The sequence below is a fragment of the Mustela lutreola genome, chromosome 2 (genome assembly GCF_030435805.1).
Source record: "Mustela lutreola isolate mMusLut2 chromosome 2, mMusLut2.pri, whole genome shotgun sequence".
In the NCBI taxonomy this organism is placed as follows: Eukaryota; Metazoa; Chordata; class Mammalia; order Carnivora; family Mustelidae; genus Mustela; species Mustela lutreola.
In genome coordinates, this window is record NC_081291.1 from 121,012,313 (window position 1) to 121,037,201 (window position 24,889).

General features: G+C 36.7%; 1 long non-coding RNA gene and 1 pseudogene across 1 annotated transcript in view; one reads left to right on the forward strand and one right to left on the reverse strand.

Moving 5' to 3' along the window:
- LOC131824837 (uncharacterized) overlaps positions 1–24,568 on the forward strand; it is a 71,706-nt gene extending 47,138 nt beyond the window's left edge. The window contains exon 3 of the long non-coding RNA XR_009351004.1: positions 24,338–24,568. This is a non-coding gene — a long non-coding RNA (uncharacterized LOC131824837). The remainder of the gene's footprint in view (positions 1–24,337) is intronic.
- Positions 8,980–9,376, reverse strand: LOC131824836 (large ribosomal subunit protein eL32-like; annotated as a pseudogene).
- Positions 24,569–24,889: the final 321 nt, after the last annotated feature.

Genomic DNA, 24,889 nt, shown 5'->3' on the forward strand with positions numbered 1-24,889 from the left:
GTGAAACAGGGAAGCAGATCACCTCAGCTCAAATGAAGCAATAATGGGACAAAGCTTTATTCATCCTCTTTTCCTACAGTTAGATGTGGGTAGGAATTCATCACTATTAGGAAATTTGAAATAATAAAAGAAAAGGTGCCTCACCAAAAAAGGCTGAGAAAATACTGAGGGTATAATAATTAATTCTTTCTTAATATTGTTTTGATTAGAAGATAAAAAGAACTTTTTTGAAAAACTATACTGACTGATGTCTTTTTGGGAGTTTTGAAATTTTCCTGCACTACTTTACACAAAAAAAGATTGACTAATTTCTGACCTAAAGAGAAGGGCTCCCTAATCAGTGGCCAAGAAGTTCAAGTCAGTGTTCCACTTTTATTTATTTATTACTTTGAAAATTATTAAAGTATAACTAACATATATTCGTGTATTTGTTTCAGATGGATAACATATTGATTAAACAATTCTGTACATTACTCAGTGCTCGCCATAATAGGGGCAGTTAGTGCCAACATACAATATTATTGACTATATTCTCTGTGCTGTAATTTTCATCTCCATGACTTATATTTATTTTATAACTGGAACTAAAATTATTTTTATTAACATATAATATATTATTTTCCACAGGGGTACAGGTCTGTGAGTCATCAGCCTTACACATTTCACAGCAAACATCATAACACACACTCTCTCCAATGTCCATAACCCAACCACCCTCTCCCTACCCCGACACCCCCCAGCAACCCTCAGTTTGTTTCATGAGATTAAGAATCTCTTATGGTTTGTCTCCCTCCTGATCTCATCTTGTTTTATTTTTTCTTTCCCTCCCCCCACAACACCCTGCTCTGCTTCTCAAATTCCTCATATCAGAGAGATCATATGATAATTGTCTTTTTCTGATTGACTTACTTTGCTCAGCATAATACCCTCTAGTTCCATCCACATCGTTGCAAATGGCAAGATTTCTTCTGATGGCTGCATAGTATTCCTGTGTGTGTATGTGTGTGTGTGTGTATACACACCACATCTTCTTTATCCATTCATTTGTTGATGGACATCTAGATTCTTTCCATAGTTGTAGACTATTGTAGACATTGCTGGTATAAACATTCGGGTGCACATGCCTCTTTGGATCACTACATTTGAATCTTTAGGGTAAATATTCAGTAGTGCAATTGCTGGGTCATAGGGTAGCTCTATTTTCAACTTTTTGAAGAACCTCCATACTGTTTTTCAGAGTGGCTGCACTAGCTTGCATTCCCACTAACAGCGTAGGAGGGTACCTCTTTCTCCACATCCTGGCCAACATCTGTCCTATCCTGACTTGTTAATTTTAGCCATTCTGACTGGTGTGAGGTGGCATCTCATTGTGCTTTTGATTTGTATTTCCCTGATGCTGAGTGATGTTGAGCATCTTTTCAGGTGTCTCTTGACCATTTGGATGTATTCTTTGCAGAAACATCTGTTCATGTCTTCTGCCCACTTTTTAATTGGATTATTTGTCCTTTGGGTGTTGAGTTTGATAAATTATTTATAGATTTTGGATACTAGCCCTTTATCTGATATGTCTTTGCAAATATCTTCTCCCATTCTGTCAGTTGTCTTTTGGTTTTGTTGACTGTTTCCTTTTTTTTTTTAAATTTTTTATTTTTTATAAACATATATTTTTATCCCCAGGGGTACAGGTTTGTGAATCACCAGGTTTACACACTTCACAGCACTCACCAAAGCACATACCCTCCCCAATGTCCATAATCCCACCCCCTTCTCCCAAACCCCCTCCCCCCAACAACCCTCAGTTTGTTTTGTGATATTAAGAGTCACTTATGGTTTGTCTCCCTCCCAATCCCATCTTGTTTCATTGATTCTTCTCCTACCCACTTAAGCCCCCATGTTGCATCACCACTTCCTCATATCAGGGAGATCATATGATAGTTGTCTTTCTCTGCTTGACTTATTTCGCTAAGCATGACACGCTCTAGTTCCATCCATGTTGTCGCAAATGGCAAGATTTCATTTCTTTTGATGGCTGCATAGTATTCCATTGTGTTTCCTTTGCTGTGCAAAAGCTTTTGATATCGATGAGGTTCCAGTAGTTCATTTTTGCCCTTGCTTCCCTTGCCTTTGGCAATGTTTCTAGGAAGAAGTTGCTGTGGATGAGGTTGAAGAGGTTGCTGCCTGTGTTCTCCTCAAGGATTTTGATGGATTCCTGTCTCACATTGAGGTCTTTCATCCATTTTGAGACTATTTTTGTGTGTAGTGTAAGGAAGTAGTCCAGTTTCATTCTTCTGCATGTGGCTGTCCAGTTTTCCCAACACCATTTGTTGAAGAGACTGTCTTTTCCATTCACATTCTTTCCTGCTTTATTGAAGATTAGTAGACCATAGAGTTGGGGGTCCATTTTGGGGCTCTCTCTATTGTTCCATTGGTCTATGTGTCTGTTTTTGTGCTAGTACTATAGTGTCATGATGATTACAGCTTTGTAATAGAACTTGAAGTCTGGAATTGTGATGCCACAAACTTTGACTTTCTTTTTCAACATTCCTTTGGCTATTTGGGGTGCTTTCTGGTTCCATATAAATTTTAGGATTATTTGTACCATTTCTTTGAAAAAAAATGGATGGTATTTTGATAGGGATTACATTCAATGTGTAGATAACTCTAGCTAGCATAGACATTTTCACATTTGTTCTTCCAATCCATGAGCATGGAATGTTTTTCCATTTCTTTGTGTCTTCCTCAATTTCTTTCATGAGTACTTTACAGTTTTCTGAGTACAGATTCTTGGCCTCTTTGATTACATTCATTCCAAGGTATCTTCTGTTTTGGGTGCACTTGCAAATGGGATTGACTCCTTAATTTCTCTTTCTTCTCTCTTGCTGTTGGTGTATAGAAATGCCACTGATTTCTGTGCATTGATTTTATATCCTGACATTTTACTGAATTCCTGTATGAGTTCTAGCAGTTTTGGAGTGGAGTCTTTTGGGTTTTCCACATAAAGTATCATCATATCATCTGCAAAGAGTGAGAGTTTGACTTCTTTGCTGATTTGGATGCCTTTTATTTCTTTTTGTTGTTTGATTGCTGAGGCTAGGACTTCTAGTACTATGTTGAATAACAATGGTGATAGTGGACATCCCTGCCGTGTTCCTGACCTAAGTGGAAAGCTCTCAGTTTTTCCCCATTGAGAATGATATTTGCTGTGGGTTTGTCATAGATAACTTTGATGGTGTTGAGGTATGTACCCTCTATCCCTACACTGTGAAGAGTTTTGATCAAGAAAGGATGCTGTACTTTGTCAAATGCTTTTCCAGCGTCTATTGAGAGTCTCATTTGGTTCTTGTTCTGTCTTTTACTAAAGTATTGTATCACACTGATTGATTTGTGTATGTTGAACCAACCTTGCAGCCCAGGTCGTGGTGAATAATCCTTCTAATGTACTGTTGGATCCTATTGGCTGGTATTTTGGTGAGGATTTTTGCATCTGTGTTTATCAAGGATATTGGTCTGTAATTCTTGATAGGTTCTTTGTCCGGTGTTGATGCTGGCCTCATAAAATGAGTTTGGAAGTTTTCCTTCCACTTCTATTTTTTTGGAACAGTTTCATGAGAATAGGAATTAATTTTTCTTTCAGTGCTTGGTAAAATTCCCCTGGGAAGCCCTCTGTCCCTGGGCTCTTGTTTGTTGGGAGATTTTTGATGACTGCTTCAATCTCCTTACTGGTTATGGGATGGTTCCGGTTTTCTATTTCATTCCAGTTCAGTTGTGGTAGTTTATATGTCTCTAGGAATGCATCCACTTCTTCCAGATTGTCAAATTTGCTGGTGTATAGGCGCTCATAATATGTTCTTATAACTGTTTGTATTTCTTTGGTGTTGGTCGTGACCTCTCCTCTTTCATTCATGATTTATTTGGGTCCTTTGTTCTTTTTGATAAATATGGCCAAGGTTTTATCAATCTTATTAATTCTTTCAAAGCATCAGCTCCTAGTTTTGTTGATCTGTTCCATTGTTCTTTTGGTTTCTATTTCTTTGATTTCTGCTGTGATCTTTATGATTTCTCTTCTCCTGCTGTGTTTAGGCTTTCTTTGCTGTTCTTTCTCCAGCTCCTTTAACTGTAGGGTTAGGTTGTGTACTTGAGACCTTTCTTGTTTCTTGAGAAAGGCTTGTATTGCTATATATTGCTATTTACTTATAGGACTGCCTTTGCTGCATCTTGAAGATTTTGACCAGTTGTGTTTTCATTATCATTTGTTTCCATGAATTTTCAAAATTCTTTAATTTCCTGGTTGACCCATTCATTCTTTAGTACGATGCTCTTTAGCCTCCACGTATTTGAGCTCTTTCCAACTTTCCTTTTGTGATTGAGTTCTAGCTTTAGAGCATTGTGCTCTGAAAATATGCAAGGAATGGTCCCATTCTTTTAGTACCGGTTGAGACCTGAACTGTGACCCAGAATATACTCTATTCTGGAGAATATTCTATGTGTACTAGGGAGGAATATGTATTCTGTTGTTTGGGTTGGAATATTCTGAATATATCTGTGATGTCCATCTGGTCCAGTATGCCATTTAAGGCCTTTGTTTCTTTGTTGATCTTTTGCTTTGATGATCTGTCCATTTCAGTGAGGGGAGTGTTCAACTTCCCTACTCTAATTGTATTATTGTCATTTTGTTCCCTTGATTTGTTATCAATTGGTTTATATAATTGGCTGCTCCCATTTTAAGGGCATAGATATTTAAAATTGTTAGCTCTTCTTGTTAGACAGACCATTTAAGTATGACATAGTGTCCTCCTTCATCTCTTATTGTAGTCTTTGGCTTAAAATCTAATTTATCTGATATAAGGATTGCCACCCCAGCTTTCTTTTGATGTTCGTTAGCATGGTGAACTATTTTCCACCCACTCAATTTAAATCTGGAGGTATCTTTGGGTTTAAAATCGCCTCCAACCTGGAGGAGCTGAGAGCTCAGAGTCCCATTCCTCAGAGTGCCCTAAGAGAAAAGCAGTCAATCCCTCCCATCTCCCTGGTCTCTGGCTGCACTCTGTGCTCACCTGGCCTGTGACTGAGCATTTCTATCTCTGGTGCACAGCCCTGTTTGGAGTCTCCAAACCCAGCAGATTCCTGTTGTATTGCTCCTCCCAGAGGAGGTAGGGGAGTCTCAGATCAGGATTACCTTAAACTGTCATCCAAGGCACAGTCCGGCCACTGCTCTGGGAGCAGGTACGCCACAAGAGGCAGATCCAAGGAGACTCCCATTAAAATCTTAAAATCTGCAATGTGATACCCCCAGCTTTGTTATTCTTTCTCAGGATTGCTTTGGCTATTCAGAGTCTTTTGTTCCATACAAATTTTAGGATTGTTTGTTCTAGTTTTGTGAAAAATGCTGTTGGTATTTTGATAGGAATTTTATTGAATCTTGCTTTAGGTTGTCATTTTAATGGTATTTAAATGGTATTTGTTCTTCCAGTCCACGAGCTGGTAATCTTTTCATTTTTGTTCAGTTTCTTCATGAGTGTATGATTTTATATTTTTAGAGTGTAGGTCTTTCACTCCCTTGATAAAATTTATTCCTAGATTTAAAAATTTTTTTTTAAATTTCTTTTCAGTGTACCAGAATTCATTGTTTACACACCACACCCAGTGCTCCATGCAAAATGTGCCTCCATAATACCCACCACCAGGCTCACCCAACTCCCCCTGCCCCCACTGCCCCTTCAAAACCCTCAGATTGTTTTTCAGAGTCCATAGTCCCTCATGGTTTATCTTCTCCTCCAATTTCCCTCAACTCCCTTCTCCTCTCCATCTCCCCATGTCCTCCGTGTTATTTCTTATACTCCACAAATAAGTGAAACCATATGATAATTGACTCTCTCTGCTTGACTTACTTCACTGAGCATAATCTCTTCTAGTCCCGTCCATGTTGATACAAAAGTTGGGTATTCATCCTTTCTGATGGAGGCATAATACTCCAATGGACCACATCTTCCTTATCCATTTGTCCATTGAAGGACATCTTGGTTCTTTCCACAGTTTGGCGACTATGGCCATTGTTGCTATGAACAATGGCCCTTCTTTTCACTACATTTGTATCTTTGGGGTAAATACCCAGTAGTGCAATTGCAAGGTCATAGGGAAGCTCTATTTTTAATTTCTTAAGAAATCTCCACACTGTTTTCCAAAGTGGCTGCACCAACTTGCATTCCCACCAAGAGTGTAATAGGATTCCCCTTTTTCCACATCCTCTCCAACACATGTTGTTTCCTGTCTTGTTAATTTTGGCCATGCTAACTGGTGTAAGGTGGTATCTCAATATGGTTGTGATTTGAATCTCCCTGATGGCTAGTGATGATGAACATTTTTTCATGTGTCTGATAGCCATTTGTATGTCTTCATTGGAGAAATGTCTGTTCATGTCTTCTGCCCATTTTTTGACATGATTATCTGTTTTTTGCATGTTGAGTTTGAGAAGTTCTTTTTTTTAATTTTTTTTTAAAAGATTTTATTTTATTTATTTGACAGACAGAAATCACAAGTAGGCAGAGAGACAGGCAGAGAGAGAGGAGGAAACAGGCTCCCTGGCCGAGCAGAGAGCCCGATGTGGGGCTTGATCCCAAGACCCTGGGATCATGACCTGAGCTGAAGGCAGAGGCTTTAACCCGCTGAGCCACCCAGGCGCACCCGAGAAGTTCTTTATAGATCCTGGATATCAGCCTTTTGTCTGTACTGTCATTTGCAAATATTTTCTCCCATTCTGTGGGTTGCCTCTTTGTTTTGTTGACTGTTTCCTTTGCTGTGCAGAAGCTTTTGATCTTGATGAAGTCCCCACAATTTATTTTTGCTTTTGTTTCCTTTGCCTTTGGAGATATACCTTGAAAGAAGTTGCTGTGACTGATATCGAAGAGGTTACTGAGTCTGTTCTCCTCTATGTTTCTGATGGATTTCTGCCTCATGTTGAGGTCTTTTACCCATTTTGAGTTTATCTTTGGGTATGGTGTAAGAGAATGATCGAGTTTTATTCTTCTACATATAACTCTCTAATTTTCCCAGCACCCTTTATTGAAGAGGCTGTCTTTTTTCCACTGTATATTTTTTCCTGCTTTGTTGAAGATTATTTGACCATAGAGTTGAGGGCCCATATCTGGGCTCTCTACTCTGTTCCACTGGTCTATGTGTTTGTTTTTATGCCAGTACCATGCTGTCTTGGTGATCACAGCTTTGTAATAAAGCTTGAAATCAGGCAACGTGATGCTCCCAGTTTTGTTTTTGTTTTTCAACATTTCGTTACTAATTCAGGGTCTCCTCTGATTCCATACAAATTTTAGGATTGTTTGCTCCAGCTCCTTGAAAAATACCGGTGGAATTTTGATCAGAATGGCATTAAAAGTATAGTTTGCTCTAGGCAGTGTAGACATTTTAACTATGTTTATTCTTCTGATCCATGAGCATGGAATGGCCTTCCATCTATTTGTGTCTTCTTCGATTTCTTTCATGAGTGTTCTGTTGTTCCTTGAGTACAGATCCTTTACCTCTTTGGTTAGGTTTATTCCCAGGTATCTTACGGTTCTTGGTGCTATAGTAAATGGAATCGATTCTCTAATTTCCCTTTCTGTGTTTTCATTGTTAGTGTATAAGATATTCCTAGATATTTTATTTTTTTTTTAGTGGGAGTTATAAATGGAATCTTAACTTTCTTAACTTTAATTTCTGCTACTTCATTATTAGTCTATAGAAATTCCACAGATTTCTGTATATTTTGTATCATGCAACTTTACTGAATTCATTTATCAGATCTAAAGTAAGCTGAATCTTTTGGGCTTTCTGTATGCAGTATCATGTCATCTGCAAATAGAGGTTTTATTTCTTACCAGTTTAGATGATTTTTCTTTTTTTCTCTTTTCTGGTCACTGCAGCTAGGACTTCCAGTACTATGTTGAATAAAAGTGGTGAGAGTGGACATCCTTTTCTTTTTCCTGATCTTATATTAAAAAGCTTTGATTTTTTTTTTTTTTAAACCTTTGGGTGGCACTGATTCTGGCTGGGGCTGCCTGCTTGGTGTAGCAGAGCAGGAGTCAATTTGGAGACAGAAGCCTACCAAAGCAGGTAAATTTGACAGGTTGGGTCTTCAGGGGAGTGCCAGGATGGGGCATGAAATGCTAGCAAAGAAGATGGAGAGCGTTAGCACTCATTTCCAGATGTTTCCGGCCATTTAGGTTGGAGAGTAGGGTGGTAAGGAGAAGAGAAATGGTGCCTGTGAACACTTCTGTTCGCAGAGAAATGTCTTGCAGATCCCTTTCCCTTCTGCACATGTTCTATGATTATTCAGAAATCTCCTTCACATATACCCCAGGTAATTTTAAAACTACTGCTTCTTTGCTGTGTCTGGGCCAAGTTATTTAGTATACTGGCTCTTTAAGGATGGGAACTCAGTTTCCTATTGCCCTCATGCTTTCTAGGAGTTGAGTCCCACTGGTTTTCAAACCAGGTGTTATGGAGATTGTCTTCCCAGTAGAGGTGCCCTGTGTCAGGGGTGCCTTAGCACTTCTCCATGCTTGTGATGTCCCTTCCATTTGTCATTGGTCACATGGTGGGGGGGGGTGGTTTCATTCCCAACTGGGTCTCTCCCCCTCCTGCCCTTTAACATGTGCCCTTTTCTCTATGGGTAACTGTGGAAAGTCTGTTCTGCCAGTCATCAGATTGTTTTCAGAGTTAGTTGCATAGATGTAGCCTTAATCTTTGTGTGTCTGTGAAACAAGGTGAGCTCAGGATCCTCCTATTCTACCATTTTCTCAAAACTCCAGTGTCCCATTTTTAATGTATAATTTTATATTTCTTCTGGATTTCTTTCTTTTTGATATTGAATTAAAGTGTATTCAATAGCTGTTTTGTTCATTATATTGTTTTTATATATAAAAAAGCCTTTTTATATAGTTTTATGGTTTTATTAACAGAAGTACAGTATACACATAAGCTCTCTGTCTATTCATTTTCTTCACTTTGCAGCCTGGCATTGGGATTTGTGACTCTGATGGCCAGCTGGGCTGCTGTTTCCACAGTGGTTTTGTGATTCTTGGAGGAGACATTGTGAGCAATCTCTGCATGGCAAGATTTGTTGCACATCAGGAGCACTTTAACCTCCTTGATGTTGTGGACTATGAGCTTCAAGAAGCCACTGGGTAGCATGTGCTTTGTTTTCTTATTGCTCCTCTAACCAATGTTGGGCATCAAGATCTGACCCTTGAATCTTCTTGTCAGTGTCTCTGGGTTTCCACCAGTTGTGCCTAATTTTGACATATCGGGCTGGCTGGTTCCTGTTGAACTTCTTGGTCCTCTTTTTAGTGATCTCAGGCTTCATGAGAGGTCTGAGGGTAGCCATGATGCTGAGAAGAAAATGGCTGTCGCCTCCACAGGCATCACTGAGGAAGAGACAAAGAAGCCTTTATTTATTTATTTTTAAGATTTTATTTATTTATTTGAGAGAGAGATGGAGAACATGAGCAAAAGCAGAGGGAGAAGCTGACTCCCTGCTGAGCATGGAGCCTGATGTGGGGCTCAATGCGGGGCTGCATCCCAGGCTCCTGAGATCATGACCTGAGCTGAAGTGAAGGCAAATGCTTAATGGACTAAGCCGCCCAGGTACCTTAAAGCCTTTACTTTTTAATTCTACTTTGAAAAAATGGCACTGGTGAATATCAGGATTACATCAGAGAAGGTTAGTTGCCCATTAAGAGATCTTTATTTTGATGCATTCATACTGATTTATGTCAGGCTGTCCTTGAAGGAAAAGAAACTTGAGCATATATTAGGTTGCATGATAAGCAAATGCTGATATTTGACTTTTTTTGACTTACAAAACTGACAGTTTCACATAGTTCAACTTAATTCATCTGAGTTGTATTCCTGCCTCAGGGTAGAACTATTTCAACCAGGTTCATACAGATTGATACATAGGGCAGAGTACTACTTTCACAACTTGTAATGGCCACCATAACTGCCATTGGAAATAGCTACTGGCACATTCCGGCCAGAGTGACAGTTCCACCCTATATAGGTGGATCTGCACAAGAAGTGAAATGATAAGCCAGTTCCTAGCAAAGCTGCACCCTATATTCCATCAAAGCGTGTATCTCTCTCTCTCTTTCTCTTTTTTAAAGATTTTATGTATTTATTTGAGAGAGGAATGGGTGAGAGAGAGCACACAAGTGGGAGGAGGGGCAGAGGGAGAGGGAGAAGCAGACTCCCCACCGAGCGGGAGCTCAGCATAGGGCTTGAGCCTGGGACTCTAGGATCATGACCTAAGCCAAAGGTAGATGCTTAACTGACTGAGCCACCAAGTGCCCCTCTATCTCTCTCTTTTTTTAAAATTTTTTAAAAATTTATTTATTTTCAGCATAACAGTATCATTATTTTTTCACCACACCCAGTGCTCCATGCAATCCGTGTCCTCTATAATACCCACCACCTGGTACCCCGACCTCCCAACCCCCGCCACTTCAAACCCCTCAGATTGTTTTTCAGAGTCCATAGTCTCTCTTGAAGGAAAAAAAAAGATTGTTAAAAAATACCCTTAAAATATGTCCAAGACTTATGTAACAATGTCCAAGACTTATGTAACAATGAAACAAAAAACCTGCAAATCAAATACAAACAAAAGTATAAAACCAATTTAAATGAACCACATTGATTTACTATGACATTTTTTCCCCTCTAAATCATGAATTGCAATATTGATATGGTGCTGATTTCAACAGTGAAGAGTCTCATGAGTCTGCATGAGTAACTATCCATATGCATGTGATCACTTGGTTTTTTCAACATTCATCTCTACTGCAAAACCTCCATTTGTACAGCAAAGAGTGATCCATTTGGTTTTTCCCTTCGTGTGGATGTGGCCAACTTTGCTCTTTTGGATAGAAGTTTGACATTTTTACAATTAAAAGTACATTTCACAGTTAAAAGGTACTCTTTGGTGCCAGAGCTCTTTGTTTCTATAAACTCTTATTGAGGTTCAGAAGGTAGCTCTTGGTGATATGTGGTGATCTTCTTCTTTTTTTAAAGATTTTATTTATTTATTTGAGGGGGGGGGGTGAAGGGGGGCAGAGAGAGAGAATCCCAAGCATACTCCATACTGAGATCATAACCTGAGCTGAAGGCAAACACTTAACTTAGAGATTGATCTCACAATCCTGAGAACATGACCTGAGCTGAAATCAAGAGTTGAATGATTAACTGATTGAGTCACCCAGGCACCCCTATGTGGGGATCTTCTGTTAGATTTCATACCTTGTGGGAGCACTATGCCTTATCTATAACATTTTGCTAATACTAATATTAATTAATACTAGCACTAATGCTATAATATATATAATATATAGTATATACTGATTTATAATACTCTATGATAGAGTTATTCAGTAAGTAAAATGGCTAGAAAAGGGTTTTTAGTTACTATTATTTTAATAATAAATATCTACTTGAATATAAGTTCCATCTATGCATTAAATCTTGGTTGGGATTGTATCCCTCTGCTTTACCTTTCTATAGACATTTTTTTCTGTCAACTATCATTAGATTAGAAAAACATTAGCAAGTTTCCCTCCAAACCTTCCATCTTCTACTTGCTGATGAAGGATGATGGACTTCAGTATTTATGGATGTGAAAAAGTTAAGTAATGACTCAGAAATTTAGTAACTGTACAGGGATTTTAATATCAATTTTGCCATCTACATTGCCAACATATCACTTTATTATTTTAGGAAGAATAAACAACAGCAAACAAATCTTTTTAAAAGAAGCCTAAATTATATCAATCTCCTTGTAGTAGGTTTGTTTGCTTTTTTTTTTTTTTTTAAGAAAATGTGTCCAAACTCAATTATATTCTTCTTTCGATTTATAGTTGGTGAGTAGACAAAGGGCACTTGGTCTAAATGTTACCTGTTCCATAAGTATAAGGTAAAGAGTAAATACGTTTAAATAATTTCTGAGGGGTACTCCTCTTACATTAATTATTCAATAAATTACTGATAAATTACTGATGAAATTAAGAAATTGCAAGAAAAAAGTAATCTAAGATGTAATTGATATACAATTAGTTAATTTGGATGTTTGTAATGTATCCTTATGTTGTTATTGTAAGCTTTTAGTCACTGAAACATAGGAGACAAAAAAGTCAGAGAACATGAAATTATGTTTCTTTTTAATTCATTCATTAGTTTATGTAACAAACATTAATTGAGCATTTGGCCCTTGACCTAGATACCAGGAATGGACAACTCAGTGGTTTTGCATACGTTATTTCTTCCTCTAAGAATGCCTTTCTACTAGTTCTCCATCTGGAAAACTACTTATTCATCCAGATTCAGTGAAAAGAATATTTCCTGTACACAGATAATAATTAGTTGGTCAAGCTTCTGTGCTTTGATATATTACTTGTTTATTGTATATTATGTGTATACATATTATATATATAATATATGTATACATATATTATGTATACACATAATATACATACCAATTCAATATATCTACCAACTCAAGTGTAAACTCTTCAAGGACTTGTTCCACTATTAAATTTTTAGTATCTTTCCTTTTGCATTTTAAGGTACATTGTTTTCCTGTATAAAATTGTGGTAATCTTTAATGTCTCATTCTTTAAATGTTATGTGAGTAGCACTTATTTATGTGGTAAATATTCTTTGATTTTTATTGGCAGTGTAATATCACATGCATGAGCCATAATTGATTGAGCCATTTGTCTACTTTTGGTTAATTAGGGTATTGTCAATTTTCTAACTTTATAAATAATGCTGAAATCCTTGAAGATAAATACTTGTCCTTATCTTTGATTATTTATTTAGAGTTAAACATTTCTACGAGTGATAATATTAAGTCACATGATATGAGCAGTGTCAAAATTCTCACCATAAATGGCCAAATGGGTCTCTAAAAAGTCCATTCTGTGAATAATATGTGAGAAGCTTCTTTTACCTTACCCACCCTTACCAACCTTAGACATATCATTTCAAAAACTTTGTCAATTTTGTATGCAATAAATAGCTCTTTATTTTGGCTGATTTTATGTTCTTATATTATCTTCTGTTACAATTTGGGAGGAACATTAAGAGCCAGAGTTTAAGGGCAGTTGAAATAGAAAGTTGTATAAATCCAATGTGAGATATTCCCAACCACTTTGTAATGTCCAGGAGATGCCAGAGGATGGAAAGGCTGCTATTTGGCAAGTGGGGTCTATTACTCTAGTGGCATGGGGAAAAAACATTAGTCATGTTTAAGCTCCATGAGCAAATGTTAACTAGGGAGTCGTTCAAGTTAAAATGAATTTTATAAAATAAATTTTGAAATCTAAGATCATTATTTGTATAGAAACCCATTATTAACCAAAATTGGAAGAACAATTTCTCTTGTATTACAAATATGATAGAATATTACAGTTTGTTGGTGTGGCCATAGTTCAAAAGTTGGGGTCCCATGTTGGTCAAAGGGTTCTTTTCAGGAGCTGCCTGGGACTGTTCATCCCCTATATCCCATATGTTATCCATGTAACTCGGAGGTATCCATTATGGTGTCTTAGTCACATTTATTTATTTATTTATAAAAATATTGTGTTTATTTATTTGACAAGAGAGAGCGGAGAGAGGGAACATAAGCAGGGATGTGGGAGAGGAGAAGCAGACTCCCCACTGAGCAAGGAGCCCTACACAGGGCTCGATCCTAGGACCCTGGATCATGACCTGAGCTGAAAGCAGACGCTGACCTGAGTCACCCAGTCACCCCAGTCTTTGTTACATTTGGTACTGTTGTGTATTTTGATTTTCCTCATTTAGATTAGTGAATCTCTGGTATTATTTTGCTGCCTTCTCTCTGAACAGATCAAGGCTTTTACCCAAACATTGCATCTGTGATGTGGATAAGTTTGCTTTTTTTTTTTTTTTTTTTTTAGAGATTTTGTTTATTTGACAGATAGAGATCATAAGTAGGCAGAGAGGCAGGCAGAGAGAGACAGAGGAGGAAGCAGGCTCCCGGCTGAGCAGAGAGCCTAATGCGGCCTTGATCCCAGGACCCTGGGATCACAACCAGAGCCGAAAGGCAGAGGCTTTAACCCACTGTGCCACCCAGGTGCCCCGATAGTTTGCTTTTTGTTGCTATCTTATCACTTAACTATTTAACAGCATGATCCTTTGGGGCTACATATAGGGCTTTGAAATTTAATTTAATTACATTCATTTGGACATCCTGAAAAATCACTTCAGTGCTCAATCAGTTTTTTTCTCTTTAGGCCTCTCACCTTCATTTGTGTTTGTAGGAGGGATGAGTTGGCAGAGAAGTGAGAGGGAAGAGGAAGGAAACCATTTCTCTTTTAATCTTCATTTAAGGCTTTAAGATGAACATCAAAGAAAATAATTCCATATTGTAATCAAAATGAACTGATTCAGCTCATGGTAAAAAGTTGATTTGTAAAAGTACATTTGAGTTTTAACTTCAAGGTAGGGTCAGAATTTTTATAGGGGTGATCATATATATATATATATATATATATATATATATATATGGTAGCTAGACTTGGGAAGTGTTTATTACAGACTTTGTATCATGGTTGTCAGATGTAATAAGTAAATAAAATCAGGGGCATCCACTGACATAATTAATATTTACTCTTACTATGCAGATGACAAAACTGAGGTAAAATTAAGTGCAGCTAATAAGAGACAGTATTAGGCTTAGAACTCAGGGCTCCCCATTCTAACAAGAGTACTCTTCCTGTGTTCAGATCAGTACTTTCCAAACTAATCTGCACATGAGTCATCTGAGGATTGTGCTAAACTGTGGGTTCTTATGTAGCAGGTCTGGGGCAGAGCTTGAGATTTTGCTTTTCTAACAGGCTCCCAGGGCATGCTGATGCTGCTTATTTACAAACTACACTTTGTGTGGCAAGGCATTAAATTCTTCTCACTTGGAGAAATAAAAATGACCTTTTGTAATGAGAAGTGAAGACAGAACAATTAATACGCTTCCCAGCACATATTTAGTATTTTATTTCCTAGAAAATCATCATTGGTTTTTTGATGATCCTTGAAGATAGTGGTTTTGTATACACTTGGTGTGTAGTCTGATCCAGCAAATACACTTTTGAGTGTATCTAAAGTGGCAGATACTAGCAAGAAAATTAGTGCTTTTTAAGTGACTTAATTTTTTGAAATAATAGATTGAAAACAAATCCAAATTAGATAATGTGAAGTAATTATGACACAGAAAGCTTGGGTAAATCATGGGTAAAATCACTTTCTAAATCAGTTGTGTGGAAGATTTAATTGAAGAGACTGACTATATCCCTTTCTCTTTTCTTTGTTAGGCTTTAAATAGACAATGAACAATACCAGCTGTAATCTAATTGAAGTCTGCAGACCCCAGGTGTTCAGTTCAATAAACTGACTACTTTAAATTTAGTTTAATGATAGTCAAGACAGGATTTCACTGATAGTAGAAGTTATAGCAGGAAGTCCATTTCTGTCAAGAGTATTCTAAATTTTAGAATACATATTAGAGTTAGAAGTACTCTTAGAGATGAGGATATCATGTGCCCTAAGCTCCCCTTCCCAGTGTCAAGCACACACATTGAATCCAAAAGAGATTTAATGACTTGCTGAAGGTCAGTCAGCTTATTGGTAGCATAGTGTTTATTAGAAGCTTGGTCAGTGATCACAAAGTCAACTGCTGCCAAGGCCAGGTAAAAAACAGTTAAGGGTTATGTATTTTAACATAAAAGAGGGTGTTAGGGAATGTTGCATGCAGCTTACATGAAAGAGTCACTGAAACACAGATCTAGCTGATTATTTATGTGTGAAAACAGGGGCTCAGTATAGCCAGATCATCTGATTTTTTTTTTTTTTAAGAGAGTTTACTTCTGGCCAGGGGTGGGGTTAGGGAGGGGCAGAGAGAGAGAGGGAGAGAGAATCCCAAGCAGGTTCCATGCTCAGTGAGGAACTAGATGTGGAGCTCAATATTGTGAGCTAAAATCGAGTTGTCTGCTTAACCGACTAAGCTACTTAGGTGCCCCTTGATCATTTGATTTTTAAATAAAAGCTGGTAATCCACATACTTTATGTAAAAAATCTCAATTTTGAAATGCTGACAACAAAGAAAAACAAAAACTGTGAATCAGACAAAACACATTTACAAGGCAGATTTGGCCCAAGGGGCTGCACTTTTACGATCTCTGATCCAAGCTTTTTTTTCTCCCAATTTAGTGCATCTCTACTCATGATTGCTAAAATCTCTCTGAAGTTTCCTTAATGGGGAGGTCAGGTGGTTGGGTTCTACTCCTTCCAATACCCTGTCAGTAAGGTCTCAACATGAAGATCATTTGGAAAGAAGGGCTCCAAATAATGATGAACAAAAACAATATCCTTCCCACTGTCCTTGAAGCAAAAGCATTTTAATTTATAAGGCCAGTGAGGAAAAGTGAAATTGTAAAATAAAGGAGGAATTCCTGCTTCAAGGGGAGCTATCCTGACTGGGCATTGGTCAAGTTTTCCCAATAACAAAGCATAAAAATCAGCTAATTTTGGTACTGGTTATTGTTGAATATGCCTATGAAATATATGCATATACATATATGTATGTATGTGTATAAGAGAGAGAGGACACTCTAATTAGAGAATTACCACTTTTTTTTTTCTTTCCTTTCCTCATTGTGTGGAAAGAGAACTAAGGCCAGTCATAAAGAAATGATGAACTATTGGAATACTGCTATGAGATGGAAGTGAGGGGTATAAGATGGAAGTGGGGGTATAAGTAAGATGAGGGAGGTTATCAGTCTGATCAACTTTGGTATTCATTCATGGTCTCAATTATTTGTGAACCTCCTAAAAGGTCAATATCATAATGTATAGTTGTTTTTCCAAGACACAAATTTTAATTGCACAGTCAGTGGTTTCTATGGAGAAGAAGGACACTGCTGTGGTATGTGAGCTTAGAATACTATTCAGTATTTGCAAAGATTAAAAAATTTAATACAGATAAAGTGTACCTGGCATAGAGAAAATGTTTAATCAATGGTAGGTGGTATTATTATTTCTTTATGTGTTTTTTTTTGAAGATTTTATTTATTTATTTGACACTCAGAGATCACAAATAGAGAGGCAGGCAGAGAGAGAGAGGAGGAAGCAGGCTCCCCGCTGAGCAGAGAGCACAATGCAAGGCTTGATACCAGGACCCTGGGATCATGACCTGAGCCGAAGGCAGAGGCTTTAACCCACTGAGCCACTCAGGCACGCCCTTTATGTGGTTTTTATGTTTTGTTTTTATTATTGTCCTTATAATGAGTCTTATAAAATTATACATTAGTGCAAGTTATAGGGAGAATTATTTTCTGGCATAGTATTCCAAATTGGAGATTGTCCAAGATACCAAGACCTATACCTTGTAGATATCAAGGGTTTAGTCTGTTTGTCTGTGGGATCTCAAGGAGAGTTGACAATATTAGCCCAGTATATAAACAGACCAACTTGGGTGGTAATTAAGGTTCTTATTTTTGAGAGGTAGGATTTAAGTTGAAGAAGTTGAAGTTAAATATCTCAGCCTCTTTTGAGGATGGGGATGATGGAAATGAATTACAGTCTCTCTGGAGGGAAACAACCAGATGCTAGCCCAGAGGAAAAAGGCTCAGAGCTCAAGGTTGCTTCAACACAGCAGTTTGAAGGTGACTAGAAGCTTTGTGAGTCCTTTGAGACTCATGGTTTTTGGCTAAGTGATTTTAGCCCAGAATGAAATGATTTTAGCCCATTATCATTTTAGATAATGAAAAGTCCTTCCTTTTCATTATCATCTGTAGATTTTAAGGATTATGTCTGACCAATGATCATGTAATTACGAATTTGCTATTGATTTTTTTCCACAAAAAACTTATTTTCATTGGATTTAACTTTGGGTTAATGCTAATATAAAAGTCATGCTTACATTTTGGTCTAATGAATGTAGAATAAGAAAAATTTATATTGGTTCTGAACAGTCCAAAGTATGGACTAGAATTTAATTTAATTCTAATAGGGAACATAAAGAAGTGAACATCTTAGTGCTTATTAGATTATAGCTTTTTATAATTAAGTGAAAATTAGTAAAGGGTATATAAAGATAAGACCTGATCTTTTTCCTCTAAGGATACAGTTTAAAAAATTAAATGAAAAAATGCTTATACAAAATTATGTTGAGAATTTATCCTTTTCTGTTTAGCTATTTACCTTTTGTATTTTTCAGGAATAGAATTTACTTAACAAAGTATTTTTTTCTTTAACATAACTATACTTTAATCTTCTTTGTGGATTACAAACTGGCATAGTAGCAAGGGATTTGGAGCCAAACTTTGGAGGCTTTACATCTATTTTGAAAAATCACCTTTATTAAGTTACAATTAAAATTACATACAATTCATCAATTTAAAGTATACAATTCAGTGGATTTTTTTTTTAAGCAACTTTGCAGGGTTACTCCATCATAACAATAATCTACTTTTAGAACATTTTGTTACCGCTGCTAAAAGAAACCCTGTACCTAGGGGTGTGTGAGTGGCATGGTGGGTTGAGCTTCTGACTCTGGGTTTTGGCTCAGGGATGGTAGGATCTACACCAGCATTGAGTTGGACTCTGCATTTAATGTGGCATCTGCTGAGGTTTCTATCTCCCTCTTCCTCGGCCCCTTCTGGCCTCTCTCTGCCACCTCACTCCCATGCTCTGGCTTGTGAGTGTGCATGTGATTGCTCTCTCTCCAAAATAAATAAATAAATCTTAAAAAAAAAAAAAAAAAAAGGAAACCCTGTACCCATTAGCAGTCATTCCCCATTTTTTCCAACCCCTCAACACTAGACTGTGATCATTAATCTGTCTTTTCCATAGATTTGCCTATTCTGGTCATTTCATATAAATGACTTCTTGCATTTAGTATTATATTTCAAGATTCATTCTTATAGCATATATCAGAGCTTCATTTTATTTAATTGCTGAATAATATTCCATTTATTTCTTCTTTTCACTGTCCTTATAATAAGTCTTATGAAATTATAGATTGCCACATATATGCATACACATATACAATATGTCACATTTTTAAAATTTACACTCAATGGGCATTTGGGTTGTTTTACTTTATAGGTATTGTGAATAACGTTGCTATGAACATATGTGTGTAAGTTTTGGTGTGAACATATGTTTTCATTACTATTGGGTCTAGGACTAAAGTTCTTGGCTCAAATGCTACTTTAATATTTAAGTTTTGGAGCAAGTACCAAACTGTTTTCCATAGTGGGCTACACCAACAATATATGAGAGTCCTAATTTTACCTTCACATCAGTAATGTATGAGAGTTCTAATTTCTCTAGTACTTTCAAAACTTGTTATTTTCCATTTTATTTTTTTATTAGTATAGCTACTGACTATCAAATATCTCATTGTGCCTTAATATGTATTTATTTAATGACTAATGATGTTCAATATATTTTCATGTGTTTATTTTCTACTTGTATATTTACTGTGGAGAAAAGTCTATTTAAATCCTTTATTCATTTTAATAATTGGGTTAATTTGTCTTATTGTTGAGTTATAAGAGTTCTTTTAGGTCTTATGAGCATTTGCTAAAAATAATGTTTGAAAATTACTTAGTACACAGAAGTCCTTGAATGGATATTTGATCTCTTTTCTCATAGTTCTTTTGATTTTTTAAAAAGATTTTATTTATTTGACAGAGAGAGAGAGAGATCACAGGTAGGCAGAGACGCAGGCAGAGGAGGAGGGGGAAGCAGGCTCCCTGCTAAGCAGAGAGCCTGATGCAGGGCTCTATCTCAGGACCCTGAGACCAGGATCCGAGCCAAAGACAGAGTCTTAACCCACTGAGTCCCCCAGACACTCCTTGATTTGGTTTTAATGTGCCTTTTTCTAAAGTTCATTGATGATTATGTATTTAATATTTTGTTAACTATAGTTTATTTTGTCAAGAGCCTTTAGCCATATACCTATGCCATATACCTAAACCTATACCTATATCTGTATAATCTATATCTATATCTATCTATAGAGGCTTCAGAGTACTTAATAGTTTCTCAGACAAAGAAGATGCTTAATCAATCAGATATCTAATGTTTATTTCATCTAGATTCAATAAATTATTGAGTGCCTATTTTTTTCATCATTTTGTTAGAGATAGTCTTGCTAACAGACTGTTTCCCTTGCTGGCTGTGATGAAAGAAGCTTCCCTGTGGAGAGACCCATATGGCAAGGAACTGAGTGCAGCCTTTAGCTTATAGCCAGCCAGAAACTGAAGAACTCAATCTGAGAAACTGAATTCTTATAGTTATCATGTTAGCTTGGCATCAAATCCTTCCCAGTCAAATCTTCAGATGAGACCTCAACCCTGGCCAACACTTTGATTTGTAGCCTCCTGAGAGACCTGAAGCAGAGGACTCAGATAATCTGTCCCCAAATTTCTGACCCACAGAAATCCATAGAGATAATAAATGTATGTTGTTTTAACTGCTAAATTTGTAGTCATTTGTAGATAACTAATAGGTAATTACTAGATAATAATAAACACATTAATTTATTTCTTTTTCCCATTTCCCTAGCTCGGGGTTTGTCAACTTTGACATTGTTGACATTTTGGCCCAGAAAATTCCTTTTTGTAGGGCATCCTATGCATTATAGGATGTTCAGCAGGCCCACTGTCTTCTATCCACTATATGCCAGTAGCACCCTCCAGTTCAAGAAACAAAAATGTCTCCAGACATCATTCAATATTGTCTCATGGAATACCCCCTTCTCCATATTGAGAACCATTGTTCTCTCTGTTTGGAACATATTTACCCATTATTGTTGCTTGATGATATGTTATAACACAGTTCAAATGCTATGTCTCCTGACCTTGAGCATGGAAGATTATATAGACACATTATTTTTACTGGATACTCCTCTCCAAATTCCTTCTGCACCTATTATAATGAGGTTGTATAGTACATGATATAATATTTGAGGAGGATGTCATTATTTTTTTTTATTATGTGAAAGATTGTGTAGGGGTATAAATACTTTCTGTTACCCAAGATTTAAAGAATATTGATTTGAAATTATGATATATGATCTCAATCAGATTTATGTAGACATTGATTTAAGTTGTCAAACCTAGTAGGAAAGGGGAAAACAAGTATTTGCCATTGGATAAAACTTTTCATAAAATTATGATAAATTTTAAAATATAATCAGTGTCAAAAATAATCAAACTTGTCTTTCTGTATTTACTAATAACTCCCTACATGTGGACTCCGTAAGACATTTTGGCTTTGATATCAAAGCAGCAACATAACTCAATTTCATATATAATTCATTTTGTTTTTGAACTATGCCTTCATAAGCACATTTAATACATAATTAAGCTAAATTTTATTTAGTTTATTTTATTCTACTTTTGAAGATCATCTACCCTGTCTCTGACTTGAATTTATGAATGCTTTAGTAATGCAATAATGAGACATTGGAGTAATTTTCTTAAATTAAAAAAGAGAGGGGGAATCTCCCATAGGGGAGGAAGCTGCAGTGTTCTTGGCTTTCTATGGAAGCTAAACTCCAGTAATCTCTATATGAATTAAGATAAAACTATCACTTCCATTTTCTCTAACTTGGAAAATGATAAAGATAAAAATTTTCTCTACTTGTTCTACCTGCAATTAAAAAAAAAAAAGACCATAATTTGAGAAGAGTGTTCTTTTCAGGTCACTTTTTATAGATTTTTATGGCCTGGAGGGTCAGACTTGATTGCTTTATTAACTGGAGTTTTATGTTGGTATTGTAGTTTTGATGTTTCAGCTAATTTTTTATAAGGCCAGAAACTCATCATGTATAGAGCTTCAAGTTCACAGATAGGTTACAGATAGGGTATATCCCCTATTCATAGTATAATGGTGTATAATATAAGGGCTCTAGGTTGCAAGTTCCAAAAAATGAAACTCAAAGTGGCATAAGCAAAATACAAAATTTAATACCTAATGTGACTAAAAGGTCTAGGAAGTATGGCTGGCTTTCAAATACAGTTTGAACCTAAGGCTTAAATGATGTCATCAGTACTGTTCTTCTGCATTCATTGGCTCAGTTTGCTATTGTTTTCTACTATAACTAAGGGCTGAGTTTTTAAGAGCATGGTGGGTGCTGAATTATATTGCTAGAAGAAGAGAAGGAGTGGTTCCCTGAAAAAGAGAAAGGGATTCAGGAATGTGGAGTGTTCTATGCAGAAGAAGATATGGGTATGGGACAGACTGAAAATAGATATTTACTTCAGAAGCCAAATTTTAAGCATGTGACCTGGTAACGCATCTGTAATCATAGGAAAAGGAGTTTGAATTTGAATTGTTAATTGCATCAGATTTTAATAGCTTTATTCATGCATCTCAGCAGTAGGAATATACATGCCAGGAAGACCAGATGTTCATCCTACTCCTTGAGAAATGCTTGTTTTACTTCTACCTATGTTTGTTTCTACAGCATTAACTTATTTCTGCTTCAATTCTAAGTGGACACATTGTTTATGTTTCTTAATACAACTAACTGTTTCTTTATGATTCTGCATATTTCTGATATATTTCATTATGTGTTGTTTTTGTTGTAGTTTAATTATCAGAGTGAAATTTCTGGGCAGCAAGCTAACAGTTGTCCTTTTTATCACCTAATCCATTCAGCATTTTAGTTTTGTCCATTTTTCTAAGGAAGCAAAAAATAATTTTAGCAGAGCAATTTCTTTTGCAAGTACATTCTTTTTTAAAAATTTTTATTTATTAGAGAAAGAGTGCATGTGTGGACAGGCAGGATGGGGGAGGGGCTTAGAGAGAGGGAGAAACAGACTCCATGCTGAGCATAGAGCCCGATGTGGGGCTTGATCTCAGAATGCTGGGATCATGACCTGAGCTGAAAGTAGATGCTTACCCAACTGAGCCACCCAGGCACCTGCAAGTAAATTCTTTTTTTTTTTTTTTTTTTTTTTAAAGATTTTATCTATTCATCTGACAGAGATCACAAATAGTCAGAGATTGAGGAGGAAGCAGGCTCCCTGCCGAGCAGAGAGCCCAGTGTGGAGCTTGATCCCAAGACCCCAGCCGAGGGCAGAGGCTTTAACCCACTGAGCCACCCAGGCGCCCGAGCAAGTAAATTCTTAAGTACCAAATGTACCCTGGAGCGTTAAGAAACCTGTTTTGTTCTGCACAAAGCATAGTTTGTCCATGTTTAAGGAAATTTAGAGGATTAGGAAGAAATCTATGAAATCATTTTAATTAATCTGCTTTTAATGCAGAAAGATGTAATAGTTGTTGCTTGAGTATTTTTCACTTCATTTTTTCCTTTTACCTTCTTCCACCTTTCTCATCATGCTTGACCTCTTTAACCAAGATTTATGATATGGCGCCCTCAGGCTCATATTTATCTAACTCCAAAATCTGATTTTATCACGCATGTCTCCATCTCTTTCAGCCCTCATCAGGTAGTCGCTAATCCTATTTATTCCACCTCCTTTTCACTCCACAGCTACAGGTCTTCACAGTTTCTCAGCTATGTATTATTCTCCGAACTGGTTTCTGCTTTCAGTTCCACCTCACTCTCCCAACTCTGGCCCCAGCTCCATCTCTGTCAAGGTTATCTTTCTGATATGCTGAATTGATGTATAACCCTTTTTGGATGAATTCTCATAGACTTCAGGATATAGTTCAGATGGCACAGCTTGGCACATGAAGCCCTTTGTATTGTGGCATCTGACCACTTACTCAGCTCAGTTTTCTGCCTTAGTGGCATCTGCATCCTTTGCTCTAGACAAATCAAATGCACCTGCATCTTTTTTCCCATGCAGATAACTTTTGTATATGGCGTTGTCTCTCCTCTTTCTCCTGCCTAGCTCAGTAACTCTTCTTCTTCCTTCAAAATTTGGTTCAGTCATTAACTTTTTTGTAATGGTTATCAAAATCATTGTGGCTGAATTTGATGCTCTTAATCTAACCTCCTCAACATAGTGCTTCACACTGATAAATAATTGTTAATTTACTTGCTTGTCCTGCATATGATAATGCAGTGACCTTGAGGATAAGGTCTGAGTCTGGAGAAGTTTTAGGCCCATAGGAGATACTCAATAAATATTTAATGACTGAATATGTGATTGTTAATTTAATGTGTCAGTTTGGCTATACTGAAGTTCCCAGTGTCTTGGTCAAATACTAGTCTAGATGTTGTTATGAAGGTATTTAGTAATGTGACTAATATTTATAATCAGTATAATCAGACTTTCTCCTTCCATAATGTCCACAGGCCTTGTCCAATCAACTAAAGGTCTTAAGAGCAAAATTGGAAGTTTCTGGAGAAAAAGGTATTCTACCAAATACTATAAGAGAAATCCTGCTCGAATTTCTAGTTTGCTGGCCTGCCCTACAAATGTCAGATTCAACACTGTAACTTTTAACTCCTGTCTGAGTCTCCAACTGACCAGCCTGCCCTACTGATTTTGGACTTGCTAGTTCCCACAATCATGTGGTAGTTAAAATAAAGTTTATCCTATATATCTGTATTTATGTCTATATTATCTTGGATCTGTTTCTTTAGAGTACCCTGGCTGATACAGAATGTATTAATGAATTGAGGATGTTCTGTACATATTTTATCCCAAGAATTTGGAGAAATACTATAAATAAGGAAATGAAAGAATGCAATTTACCTGCATCTAAGTTGAATAAGGCTCTTACAGGAAACTTCTTAAATTTTATTAACTATATATGTAAAATTTTTAGTGGACTAAAGACCATGACCCTTAAAAATTGCATCTTTATGGCAATTCATCAAGTCAAAACAGGGCCTTTTCACTGG